Below are 14,723 nucleotides of genomic sequence, written 5' to 3'. Positions count from 1 at the left end.
TGTGGTCCCACTTCACAAAGGCGGTGCTTCACCGACCCTGGAAATTACCGCCTATTAGCTTGACAAGCCTTATCTGCAAAGCCATGGAGAGGATCATAATGGACCTCATAAATAAAGACATAGGGAATTTGCAGACCTTGGATCCAACCCAGTTTGGCTTTGTCAAAGGCAGATCATGCCTTTTAAACTTGGTTGACTTTTTCAAACAGTCACCAAAGCCATTGATGAGGGAAAGGCAGTCCATACAGCCTACCTGGATCTGGCGAAGGCCTTGATACAATACCTCACTGGTATCATTGAAAACTCAGCAGCTTAAATGTTAACCCATACATCACAAGATGGGTTGCAAACTGGCTGAGTGACAGAACCCACAGGGTCAGAGTTGCTGGCGCCATGTCAGACTCAAAGCCTGTCACAAGTGGGGTCCCACAGGGCTCAGTCCTGGGCCCACTCTTGTTTGGCATCTACTTTTCCAAGTACAAGCAAACACAGGAGGGTTATGGCTGACAAAGTTTGCAGATGACTGCAAACTGGGAGCCATAGTAGAAAACACATCTGACACAGATATCCTTCAGAAGGGTCTCACAGAAACGGATAACTGGTGCCAGAGCCATGGCCTAAAGTTAAATGCCAAAAAATGCATAGTCATACCCTTCGGGAAAAACAAGGTTACCCCTAGCTACCAAATAGGTGGCAATCCACTGAGCACAGAAGAAGTTATCAGGGACTTGGGGACCCAGGTTGATTGTAGTCTGTCATTCGACACCCATGTAGCTAAAGTAGTTAGGAAGACCTTCTACATTGCCCACCTTATCATGAAGGGATTCTCATCTAGATCAAGGGAGGTCATGGTCTCCCTTTACTCATCACTCATCAGACCAATGATTGAGTACAATGCCCATTCGAATGTATCTGACCCGACACTTGCAGCAGCTGGAGAGACCACAAAAGTTCCTCACCAAAAGGATAAAGGGTCTCAAAAATCTGTCCTATGCTGCCCGACTGAAAGAACTCCAGCTCTATTCAGTCGCCACCGCTTGCTCAGAGGTGACCTTTGCCTAACATACAAGGCCATGTCAAACCCAGATTTGATGAATATGCTTCACCTCAAAAATCTAGATCCACCAGAGCCACAAGGCGGAGACTTAAACCTCGACACGGCTATTAATAGCGTGCTGGAGGGATAGATTCATCACCCAAAGACTCTATGCTGTGGAACAAAATCCCGGTATATGTGAGGCAGAGCACCTCGCTGGCCTTGTTCAAGAGAAATCTTGACCAATGGATGGGAGATCGCAAATATACCCCAGGGATTACCTCAGTGTCACTGCTCGACAGAGGCACAGCAAAATAATGGGTATAGTTCCCCATACTTAAGGGGTGGCGTAAGCCACAAAACGATGGGCTAGGCTTGTAAATGCCCTCGGGCAGATAGCCTAGTATGAACCTATGAACCTATGAACCTATGAAGTACACCGACTACAGAACTCTCCCTCAGGGATCAGTCCTTGGACCACTCATTTTTGGCATTTACTTCTCAGAAGTCAAGGCCAATGTCAATGGTTTCTGGCTGACTGAATGTGCAGATTACTGAAAATTAGGAGTTGTCATTGAACTTAACACTGACACAAATGTTCTGCAGGAGGGGCTGACATAGACAAACAACTGGCATCAAAGCCATGGACTAAAACTAAATGCCAAGAAATGCTTAATAGTATCCTTTGGGAAGTCATCCATCCCTGGTAACTATCATATTGACAACACACCCCTTAGAGTTGACCAAGTAGTCAGGGACTTATGGACATGCATAGATAGAAATCTAGCCTTTGACTATTATGTGTCTACAGTGGTAAGGAAATTATTCTATATTGCACAACTTATCAACAAAGGTATGGCATCTAAGCCCAAGGAAGTCATTGTTCCACTGCATTCAGCATTAATCAGACCTATCATTGAGTACAATGCCCTCTTTGGTATGCACCTAACCAGGCATATTCAACAACTAGGACATCCACAGAGGTTCCTCACTAAAAGAATGCAGGGCGTAAGTAAAATGTCCTATGCAGACTGCCTCAAGGGCCTATCCCTGTATTCTGTCTCCTACAGGCTTTTGAGGGGACATCTATGCCTGGTATACAGGGTATTGTCAGACCCCACTCTGATGGACCTCCTGCATATTAAAAAACAAACAGGAGCAGAGTTACCCATTCTAAAGACTTAAACCTTGCCTGTGATATAAATAGCTCCTGCTAGAGAGATAGGTATGCATCACAGAGACTACCACATCTATGGAACAGGCTCCCAATCCATGTAAAGCAGAATTCCTCCCTAACCCAATTCAAGTGCAACTTGGACAATTGGATGAGAAACTGGAAATTCATCCCTGGTTTGGCACCTATGTCTCTAATGGACATGGGTAACCTGTAAATGGTTCATCTCTCAACCTGTGCTTACACTTATCAAGGGTCTCAGAACTTCTCAGAGATATGGGATGGATGGCTAGGCTGAAACAGGCCCTTGTAGTTGTTAGTCTAGTAAACACCTATGAACCTATGACCATATGAACTCAGTACTTTAAGCAAGCACCATGGCACAACTCTGACTTTTACAAAACTGCAGGTCAACTTATAGTGGATGACATCAGCAGAGCATGTTGAAAAGAAGATGTTGGGAGGCCTGCATAAAATGGATGTGTAGGCATGTACAACTATCAAAATACTGTCAATCCATGGGATTGGAGTGGTAACTGTAGGATACACATTTCTGCTCTTTGGGCTAGACACACACACACACACACACACACACACACACACACACACACACACACACACACACACACACACACACACACACACACACACACACACACACACACACACACACACACACACACACACACGACTGTAATGAGAATGGAACCCCTACCTATCTAAATACACAGACTACATAACTCAGTACTTTATGTAAGCACCATGGCACAAGTCTGATTTTTACAAGACTGCAGGTCAAATTATAGTGGATGACAGCAGCAGGGCATGTTGGTGAGAAGATGTTGGGAGGCCTGCATAGGTTCATAGCTTTATAGGTTCATAGAAGGTTACTAACCTAATTGCCCTAGGGTGTTTGCAAGCCTAGCTGTGTAGAAACACAGGTACCCTTATTGGACATAGTTAGATGGTCATTGCTAGCAGAGAGATTTTGTGATCTGCACCAACTGGCTCTGTCCATGAGGGATATAGGTGCCAGCCCACAGGTGAATTTACAATCACCCATCCAGTTGTCAAGGTTGAACTTGAATAGGGTCATTGTTAAACACTGCTTCACATGCAATGGGTGCCGATTACAGAGGAGAGGCAAGTGGTTGGAAATATATCTTTCTCCCCTGCATGTTCTGTTTATGTCATAAGCTAGGTTGAGATCCCTGGTGCAAGTTACTCTTGTCCCGTTTGATTTGCAGATGTTCAGCATTTCCAGTAGGGCAGGGTCTGAGACTACTTTGCAGGCCAGGCATAGATCACCTCTCAGCAATCTGCATAATACTGAGCACAGTGGAAGGTTTTTCAGTCTTTCCATGTTTGTCATGTTTAGGAGGCCTTGGATTTTCTCACTCACAAACCTCTGTGTTTTCTCCATTTGCTTCAGGTGTTTAGTGAGCTACAGACAGAAGGGAGCATTGTACTCAATTAGTGGTCTGATAAGGGTAGAGTACAGTAAGGTTATGACCTCCATGGTCTTAGATGTGATGGCCTTATTTATGAGGTGTGCAATATAGAATGTGTGTCTCACCACTATGGACACATAGTGATTGAAGTGTAGATTGATATCAACATGTGCTCCCACATCTCCCAACACTGTATTTGAGCTTAGAGGGTTGCTATGTATATCATAATTAGCAGGGGTACTTCATTGTCAAAGGGGGCAATGCAGCATTTTTTGCTTTGAGGTTCAGTCCATGTGTTTGGCACCAGCATTTGCCTGTGTCAGCCCCTTCTGTAATATGGACTCTATATGACTTTGACCAGTTGATAGTCATTTGCAAACATGGTAAGACACAGGCTATCTACCTTAGCCTGGACTTCAGAGAAATAGTTTCCAAACAGTTGAGGGCCCAGCACAGATCCTTGTGGTATTCCACTGGTAAGTGATTTAGTGGTGGAGGTGCAATCTCCAACTTTGACAGTATGCATTCTGCCGGTGAGCCAGTTGGCTCTCCATCTGGTAATGCATGGGTTAGTCCCCACATGGGAGAGCTTCTCTGATACCTGAATAGGAGATAGTGTCAAAAGCCTTGGCTAAATCAACATAGTGATATGTCCTTTTATTCCCTCATCCAGGACTTTAGGGTCATTATCAAAGAAGTCCACAATGCTTAATAAGCAAGATCTACCTTTGATAAAACCAAAATGGGCCATGTCAAGTGTGTTGAAGGTCACCTATGTCCTGTGGATAAGGTCCACGCTGATCCCTTTTATAGCCTTGCAGATAAGGCTTTTTAGGCTTATGGATGAATAGTTCTAGCTCTGCATGTTACCAGATTGATATGCATTGCATATCACACAACATCTGATATTAATATCTGAACTGTAGGTGGTATTTGTGTGGAAAAAGTACTGAGACACCAAGATTGCAGTGTCCTGGGATGACAATATATGACTGTATTGTAAATATATGAAATATGAGCCTTCAGTTTGTTAATGGTTCCACATGTAATTTCATGTCATAGACAGGAAATGGACAATAAACAGCAGTAATACATAATAATATTTACTTTTTCATAGCACAGCGAGCAATGGGTTTACACGGAGGCTGGCAAAGTGTTTGCACATGCGAGGTACACATTTTCAATACTTTCCCTGTTTGCATATAATAAAGCAGTGTGCAAATGTGAGGTGCATTGCAAAAAGTCTGAGAGTTAGTATTACGTCTATGAAACACACCTGCTGCTTAAATGACTCTGTGACAGCAGGTGTAACTGCATCAACACATTTCTTTTTTAGCCCAAATGATACTAGGTTCAAATCCAGGTTATCTAATACTTTTAAAGACTTTTAAATAAACAGTGATAATGCAATGACAATAATTATTTATAGTACAAGTGTTGCTGTGTGTTAGCATAGCACAGCAGGGTTAAGTGGTATTGTGTAGAGATAATCACAGCATTGTACTGCAGCTCACTGTCACCGGGCATGATGCAAAACGCTGTGCAAACATAGAGGACAAAAAGTGAAGGGATCCATTGCTTTTTCTGCTACTTATGTGTGTTTTGTGTGGTTCTATTTTTGACCAGATTATAGGTGTTGAAATGTGAAGCAAGCAGGGGGTGAAACACAGGGAAAGTAATACAGTAATGTACAGGAAAGAGGGAGGAAAGAACCATGGCTATCCATTTCTTCAACAGTAAAAACTGATCATGTATGCAGAATATTAGCTGAATTTGGACTGTCACCTCCAGAGAGAGGGATCATGTTGTATAGCCAGTTGGACTGAATCAAGTTTGTCAAGAAGGCACATGTGAGAAATGGAGAGCTATGTATGGGACAATTTTGGTTTGTTTTGTGGGACAGGTGCCCATTTTTTTCTTTTTTTTAATTCAGTAAGAGAAGACTGCTGGGTAAGGGACATAGGTATGTCTGGGTTAAGTAAGTTGGGTAGCTGAGGAAGCAAATTCAAACAAAAAACAAGAGACAGCAATGGTGATGGACAGAAAAGGTTGGGGGACCCCATGATTGTGGTGATGGAGGGAACAATGCAGGTTCATGGACATCAAGCTTGGAGATGATGAGAATTGAGTCCTCACCCACTGGACTGTCATCACTGTCCCCTTACTCCACTGGTGGCTGGAGTGCTTGATGTCTCCTCCTCCTATGGATCATGAGGGAGAGCAACCTCTCCATCCAATGTAGGAGTACACCAAAGGTTCAGTGCAGAACACTACGCTCCATCCCTGGCAATTTCCTGCAGGTGAAGAAATCACCACTGTTCCAGGAGGTTACCACTACACCATCTTCCTGGGCAGTACTACCTGAGGGCATAGGTAGTGCAGGGACAGCAGAGGCAGTGTTGCTAGGTTGGTTCCCAGATGCAGTGGGCATCTGTGCTGGTGTCGGTGGAGCAGGGGCAGGCTGATCTACTGCAGCTGGCCTACCTCACTGTGCTGTCTAGCATTTAGTGATGTGGTACACATGGATGACATGGAGACATTTTGATACATAATAGAAAATAAAAAAGAGAGATAAAGTTTGGGGTGAGAGAAAGAAAGAGATAAAATTAGTACCATCATATGTGACGTACAATGCATTAACATAATTATACAACTCTTTTATCTGAAGTATTACGTTTAAGTATATGTCCTAACAGATACACACTACAGATTGCTGAAAGTAATCCTTCAAATGTGCATATATTGTACATATAAGTGTTGCAATTATACTGATTACAGTTTACAGCAGGGCATTTGTGCCATAGAGTTTTTAATTTAATGTCAATATTATTGAAGAAATAACAGTATTGTATAGTTGGGAAATGCAGTATTTGAAACCACAACCTCTGACTACAGTCTAATATTGGACTCTTACAACTGGTTTGTGCTACAGACTAATGCATGCATACTTGCTTTTACAGTTGGGATATGCATGCTCAGTTTGATACAACTCTATAAAAGACCAAAAAGTTATCCTTAACTTTTAATGCTACAATAAAACTTTCCTTCTGCTGCATACATACCACTTGCTTCACTCAGTCTCTCCAATTATGCAACATGAGCCTGTCAATTGAACTCACATTTGGTGGGAGCTGGGTTAAGAAGAAAAAAGAACAGAAGAACATTATACATACCAGTCTTGCCTATGTTTAGCTTTCTAAGTCTTAAAAGCACTCTCTTATTGTCATACTTACACAGCTGTGGGATGTCTGCAACCTCAATTTCTGCAACCAACGATTGTGAGTCTCCCTTTTTCTCCTGCCAGGTGATTAAAATGATGCCTATATTACTCTCCAGTGCATGGGATACCAGTGGCACTGAATATACCCTGGGCCAGACTATTCCATGCCTCAGACTTGTAATGGGAGCCAGAATAATCCCCCTGCAGAAGCCTTTGGCTATGGTACTTTACCAGGAGTCCAGTAAATATCCTGGACTCCTGGACACCCCACCTCTGTGCCTTAAAGTGTGCACCTTCTTCTCCAATGCCAGTTATGTCTACCAGCCAAACTACAACAATGGAAACTGACACTTTCCTGCCAATTCCAGTAATCACGTTTACTGGTAGTGCAAAAATCCAAGCAAAGATGCCAGCTTTGTTTGCATGATATTAAGTGGAGCATACCTGTGCCAAGGAGGGAGGAATTAAATAATTGAAATTCGAAGGTTAATATGGCACTTGGCCTTAGTTGCAGGGGTGCGTACTGATGTATCCTAGAAATATATATTGGAAATTGGAATTAGGTGAGTTAAGTTTGCAGACATCCACTGGGGGGCATAAATGTAATGACCTGACTTTTTTTGTCTTCATACTCTGAGGAAAATTTACTTTTAAAGTGTGGGATTCAGGCCTAGCATAAGCAACAAAATACTTTCTTCCACAGTGTTGATTTTCCATCTTTGTCACAGAAGAAGTGCTGCTTAGACATAGTCAGGAATCATACATAAATATAGGTGACATTTTAAGCTGTTACACATGTATGTGTGTGACCTGACAAGGTTATTGGTTATAGATCCAATTGTGTATGTGTCTTAGTTAACTGTGAAGGCTATGCAAGTCCAGATAGCAAAATTATACTTAGAGAAGTATAGTACACAGTATATCCTCAGTCATACAAATGAAAACACAATAATGGTGTCTCATCCTTCATACATCTAATTCAGATCGGCTCCACTGTCTAAAGTGTTATAAGTGACAGCGAATAGATAGATAGATTAGTACTAACTGCCCTGCCCTTGCTTTTTATATTAGCTAGCCAATCCATAATTATGATGTACTCAACACTCAAACCCACCCTTGCCTTAGGTTTGTATTATTAACACCTCCCCTCTAACATCAATAAGTTAGTACTAGGCTAACTTAGTATTTTTTTTTTTTTTTTTTGTGAGACCAGCTTCCCTATCTGATGTGTTTGTGAGCAGAATCTTTAAACTTTTGTGTCTTTAAGGTAACATATAATGGGAAGTGGAACAACAATAAACATGTCTGGAATATCCTGTATTAGAACCTAGAACCATGTGTATAGCAGTCCTACACTTACATATGTCCCCACAAGAATGCTGAAATAACACTTCTCTATTTTTCAGTTCATTGCTATAACCTGTACTGTCAAAACAGTAAAAATAGGTTATGGAAACTCTACTAGAACCAAGGACCAACTGTACTCCAGCCCTACACTTGCTGCCACAGGACTAGTTACATGACATTTCCTAATTTGCTAATCATTCTTAAGTTCTCTGTGTTAACTGCCATGCAACGCTGCTTATCATGCTTGTGTGGTGCCCAACAGAATTAAAAGAATGTATCCAGGTAAAATTACTGGCTGTGTGAGTCCTGTCTGGAGTGTTCAATAGCTGCAGCTGCTGGAGAACTCTGCTAACCGCAGCACAATGCTGCACAACACCTCTAAGCGCAATTACACAATGAAATACAGAAATTGCAACAATGTATTGCTTTTACCCTTTGCCCTTTTACAGATGCCCTGTTTGCAGGTGTTCTACAGGTGGTCTGTCTGCTGCCTGGGTGGCTCACTAGTCCACTTTGCACACTGCTGCACTTCGCACAAATGAAGTAAGCACAGACAAACCTGACATTCATTTTTCTCCATTTCCCGAGTTTGTGCTAAATGGCGCATTGTGCAAATAGTCCTCCTCTAAAAAAAAAGAAAGAAAAGGAAAAAAAAAAGAAAAAGGGACACGTAGTTGAAATGAGGAAAAGCTTTCTATGACATGCACTATAGAAAATGTCAGTACATATGAGATTTTTCCACATATGTTGGGTTTTGAACTCTCAATCCAATTAGCCTTTAGAACACAGGAAGGGAGTCTTATCCTTCTTTGCTACACAAACAGCTTTGCAGTAGGGAGCTGAAACATAAATAAAAGGGAAAAGTAGTTCAAATGAAATAAGGCAATCTATGAAATGACGACAACAAAATGTTTGTTAGTACACATGATATATTTTTGCATAGGTCTGGATTTGAACTCTCACTGCAATGAACCTTCGGAACACAGAAAGGGTGCCTTATCCCTCTTTGCCACACAAACAGATTTGCAGCAAGGCACTGAAATCATTCTGCATACAACCAACTGCAACATCATCTACAGTAATATGAAACCATACAACTGTTATCTGAACATTTATTATTTTTGAATGAAGTGCACTAACTGACCACACAACCAGTTATAACTATTGCTTGCAAATATACAGCTCTGTTTTACCTCTGTGTTTGTTGGACATTCTTCTCTTATATGACCATTACTCTGAGACATGCATTCTGTAAGCCATTCTATATCATTGTCCTTAAAATGTGTGATAATATTAAATGGCAATAATACCATTTTCATTGCCAACAAATGAAGAAGAGGTTGGAAGTTAATGAACAGAACCTGTGAACTGCGTGCTGCTTACCTACATTTCCAACCTTGACAAAATTATATCTAGCACTTTGTAAGTCTAACCTGACACACATATATATATATATATATATATATAATATATATATATATATATATATATATATATATATATATATATATATATATATATATTTATATATATATATATATATACCACTGGATGTAGGGCAGCCTGCAGTGTTGCTGAGTTTTCCATCTCTCAACCAATAATCATTCATAGTTGCAATCCATTAAAAACAAACACTGAGGGGAAGTCTGCATTATGTTTACATCAGATATATGGAGCCAAATATTTGGGATTCAGCAACTCTAATGAATTCAAACCTGATTTGCATCATCAGCATGCTGACAGCCCTGAGTCCACACCATAAAAAAGCAACCATGTTTCCAGGGAAACTAAAGCCTTGTTTAAATAGAAAACTCAGAAAAAAGGCTATTACTTTGGGATATATCTGCATAGAGGATTATTGAACTTGAGAAGGTATGCTTGTATTTTGTCAGCTACATATTGCTTATGCTGGAATGTAATTTAGAAACATCTGTATAATAGTTATATATATATATATATATATATATATATATATATATATATATATATATTTTTTTTTTTTTTTTGATTAGCAAAGGCATCTGTTTGCATTAGTTAGAAGTGTACTGATGGCATGGGCATGTTTGTCACAGAATTTCACAGATATGCATAATTGGCAATACCTTAAAATGGAATGCTCTGTGTTAAATCTGTAGACATGTTTCAGGGACAGTGCATTTGATGGCACTTTAAGCATTTCAAAGATGGTTTGTTAGAAAAATGTGTAATTTGCCTGTTCTTGGGGGGGGTAAAGCTGCATTTATTTTATAGCACAAACAAAGATACGTTGTTATTGTTGCTCTTTTTGTGCATCCAGACTGCTGTTTGCATTTCAAATCTCTAAACTGTTTTATGTTCTCCAGTAGGTAATATTGAAATGGTACCTTTTCTGTTTTATCTGGAAACAGTTATTTTGTAGTTATATGATACTTATGTGTATTAACCTTCTTTTAGGACACCTAGGACTTTGCAACCCAGGTGTCTCAGTCCTCTAAAACCACCCTTCACGGAACCTGAAAATCAGGTCTTTGTTGACACATTTAGGCAACATGGTGGCTTCCTGCTTGAGAGAGGCCATGAAGATATGTCAGTCAGAATGCAGATTTGGCAGCAGATTGTTGCAGGTATTAATATGGTGGGTGGTCACAGCAGGAAATATGATCAGGTGCACCATGAGGCCACTGCCATGATCTCATCTGCATGGAGGAGAGCAGCAGTAGTGGGCCATGATCAGATGAGTGCAGGGGGGGCTGCTACAGAACCAACACTAATAACAAATGAAGAGTTCCTGTCCACTGTCAGGGATCCAGACAGCTCCCAGAAAAGTGCAGAACAGCATGTCCTTAACATTGGTGATACTGTTTCAGTGACAGCAAGCATGTCCCAGGAAGAGCTTCCAGGCAGGCTTTTGTATCTCAGTTGTTGAATACTGTTGTATAGTAAAACAATTTAAATCAATACATTACTTCTGTTTCACAAGAATTTTTGGGGGGGATTGAAGATTGCTACAGTTAAAACATTCTGATTGATTAGCTAAGGTTGGAGTTGTCATCCAAGTTCTTGTTGAAAGTACAGTTAATGGGCGTATAAAGGGGAAAATGTGTTACGCCCTGTGTTACTGTTAATTGTGAAGATGTTGTCCTTACCATTTGCTTAATGTCTTCCAGGACCATCTGGCATGCACAGGATACCATCATCTGCACATGGTAAGCCAAACAGTTTTATGTCAGCACTGATGGACAATTCAAGGAAATATTTTAGTGTGTGATGTTGATTTCAGGATTGTTGTGTGAATTGCTGTACTGTCTGTTACTGATAGCACTGTTTTTGTTAGCTTAATTTTTCATTTGTTTTTTGCTTATTATCACAGGTGATCCTGACAGTGGAAGTGTGGGACTTCTACACCTGATGACAGAGTATCAGCAGACTCTGATGATGATGGTGGCCAAATAGAGGCACAGTCAGAGGTGCAGAGGTTGAATTTGACACTGATGTTGACATGCAGCCATCCCTGAAATTCCATTGGACACAGCCAGTAGGCCAATGCCTATCCATTCCAGTGAACCCACAGATATTGGACAGGGAGAGGGTGAGACAATGGATCAGGGAAGTGAGGTTACTGCAGCTTTAGTATCTGTTGACTCTGGTCGTAGCCAAAGTGTAGGCAAGGTGCCATGCAGGAGGATTGTTAGGGATGCTCGTAGGAGGCCTGCTGTCCATCCTCCACCTGATCTTTCCATGACACTTAATGTATGTTTACAGTGGTCATGGAGGCACAGATAATTTCCCAAAGATGCTCCAAAAAAATGCTAAGGGTTGTACAGGTAGCACAGGGTGGCATGTGTGACTGTCTCCACCGTGTTTATGATTCAATGGATCAGATGAATTACATGTTGGAATGAGCTGTGTCTGTGAAGGAATATCTGCTGGGAGGGGGACATAGATTAGCCACATCATCTGCTGTTATGCCAACATGGCCATGCCAGATCAGGCTCCCATAGTGGCAGTACTTTTACTGCTCCATCAATGTGTGAGCTGTCCATACCTAGACATGGCAGGCCATGGAGTTATGCTTTTGGGTGTACCTGTGAGTGAGGTCATCCAGCAGGCATCAGTCACATTTAGGTAGCAGCACAGCATCTGACCATAGTAGTGGATGTGACAGTGCCACTCCTGGTAGAGCCAGTTCTCATGCTTGAAGACAACAGCGATGAACTGCCACCTCTACCATCCACAGCTCACACCTGTCTGACATACCAAGATCTAGAGCTAGCACAGAGTTTGGCTGTGTTCATGCAGGCAATCACACACCAGTTTCACCTGGGGGACCCCTACAGATGCACACACAATAGTAACGTGGTCCAGTCGTGCAGCTTAAAACTAATTTTGTCTCCCTGGCCATTTGTTGGTTTAACCAAATGTCTGCCTGCTTCTCTTTCTTACACACACTCAATGATCTTTTGTGTCATCCTAGGCTTCCTTCCCCCTCAACGCCCTGTGCAAATAATGATAACTGTGATATATCCCTGTTTTGCATCTTTTAGATTCTGTGAGACATAAGCTTTGTGTCTGATGCTCAGGGTGCATAGCTGACTTATTGCATGGTACATCTGCATGTTTCATGTTCAAGTTATATTGGTCTTATAAAGTTAGACAGTTGATAGCTTCAACATTTTCCAACTTTTTTTGTGAATGAGGGTTGTGAAGTCTGAAACTGCAATTTGTATCATTACTTTCTAACTTCTCTCTTTAATAATTATCCAGTACAAATGTATGGTGCTAAACTGAGGGCATGCAGTTACCATCACTACTTTTGAAAGGCATAACCATGTGAATTTTTGATAGCTTAGGCCTGCTACTTAATAATGGACACATATAAGTCAAATAAGTATCTGCTGTGACATGTAAAGGTCATTTCTGTACAAATCTCCCACATTTTACTAGCTTACACTACCAAGTAACAAAATGCAAGGATATGCCAGTCAGCCATATTATTACACAATACACTCTGGGTTCAACACTTGCCTTGTACATCCAGCAGTTGCAGCAGTTTTAGTTTAGGGCTGACTCTACCTCATGCATGCAATACACAGCCAATATATGGGGAGGTTAAGGGTGCAAGAGTTGCCAGGCATCAAGGTTACTATATGTATGTGCATAGGAGGAATATTTTAGGCCCTTAGATGGTGAGTGAGTGTGCTATGCATTGTCTCTTAGCCAGGGCATATTGAGCACGCCTATGTCTGCCTAAACCCACAGCAGCTGCTGCTTCCTCCTCTGACTCCTCACCTGCATGTGGCTGTGGTGACCTTGACATTGATCAAGGGATGTGTGCTTCTTCCCCTTGTTGAACTTGCTGAAGCTGTTTTCTCAGGATGATATTGTGTAGCATGGCACATCCTGAGAATATTTCAATACATGTCCATGGATTGTACTGCAGGGCTTCCCCAAATGTATCTAAGCAATGGAACCACAACTTCAGCAGCCCAAACACATGCTCTATGATATTTTGGGTTTGAGTGTGCCTCATTATGGTGTTCTTCAGCAGGTGTGTGTGCATTTCTGATGGGTGTCATCAGCCACAGTTCCAGTGCACAACCTGCATCTCATAGTAAATTACCCTGTGGGATATCCCCCCTAGTGAATATTTAATAAAGTTGTGTGGTGTTCCAGATATGTGAGTCATGGTAACTCACAGGGTTGCCAGCACACACATTCAGGATGATTCCCTTGGCATTACACACAACTTGGTAGTTAATAGAGTGAAAACCCTTTCTATTAATGCAGAGCTCTCCCTGTTCCCTGGGCAGTGCTTTAATTTCTAGATGTGTGCAATATATGGCACCCAGTACTTCAAGTTAGTGTACTACACTGTAGAACTCCTACATATTTATGGACCTGTCCTCAGGCGTATGGGGAAAATCTATGTGCTCACTATCATGTTGGAGCATAGCATTCAAGAATTGATGGAGGATCCTGGATGCTGATGCCTGTTACATCCCCAGCATGTCCATAGGTTCATAGGGGTTTAATAGGCTAACAACCACGAGGGTCATTTTAAGCCTAGCCATGCATGCCAAATCTATGACAAGTTCTAATAGCCTTGATAATTGTAAGCAGGGATTTGGGACATGAAATATTTACAAGCAGCAGTCTGGGAGCTGAACCATTCACAGGTTGTCTGTGTTCATTGGAGACAAAGGTGCCAAACCAGGGAGGGATTTCCTCTTCCCCATCCAGTTGTCCAAGTTGCACTTGAATTGGGTTAGGGGGAACTCTGCTTCACATGGATGGGGACCCTATTCCATAGATGGAGTAATCTCTGGGATACATATCTGTCCCACCAGCAGGTCCTATTTATATTACAGGCAAGGTTTAAGCCTTTAGAATGGGTAATTCTGGTGCTGTTTGTTTTGTGGATATGCAGGAGGTCCATCAGAGTGGGGTATTGCAATGCCCTGTATGTCAGACATAGATCTCCCCTCAAAATCCTGTAGGAAACAGAATACCGGGATA

The sequence above is a fragment of the Protopterus annectens genome, chromosome 2.part1, assembly GCF_019279795.1.
Source record: "Protopterus annectens isolate FY-2018-M chromosome 2.part1, PAN1.0, whole genome shotgun sequence".
Classification (NCBI taxonomy): Eukaryota; Metazoa; Chordata; order Ceratodontiformes; family Protopteridae; genus Protopterus; species Protopterus annectens.
Note: the sequence above shows the minus strand (reverse complement) of the source record.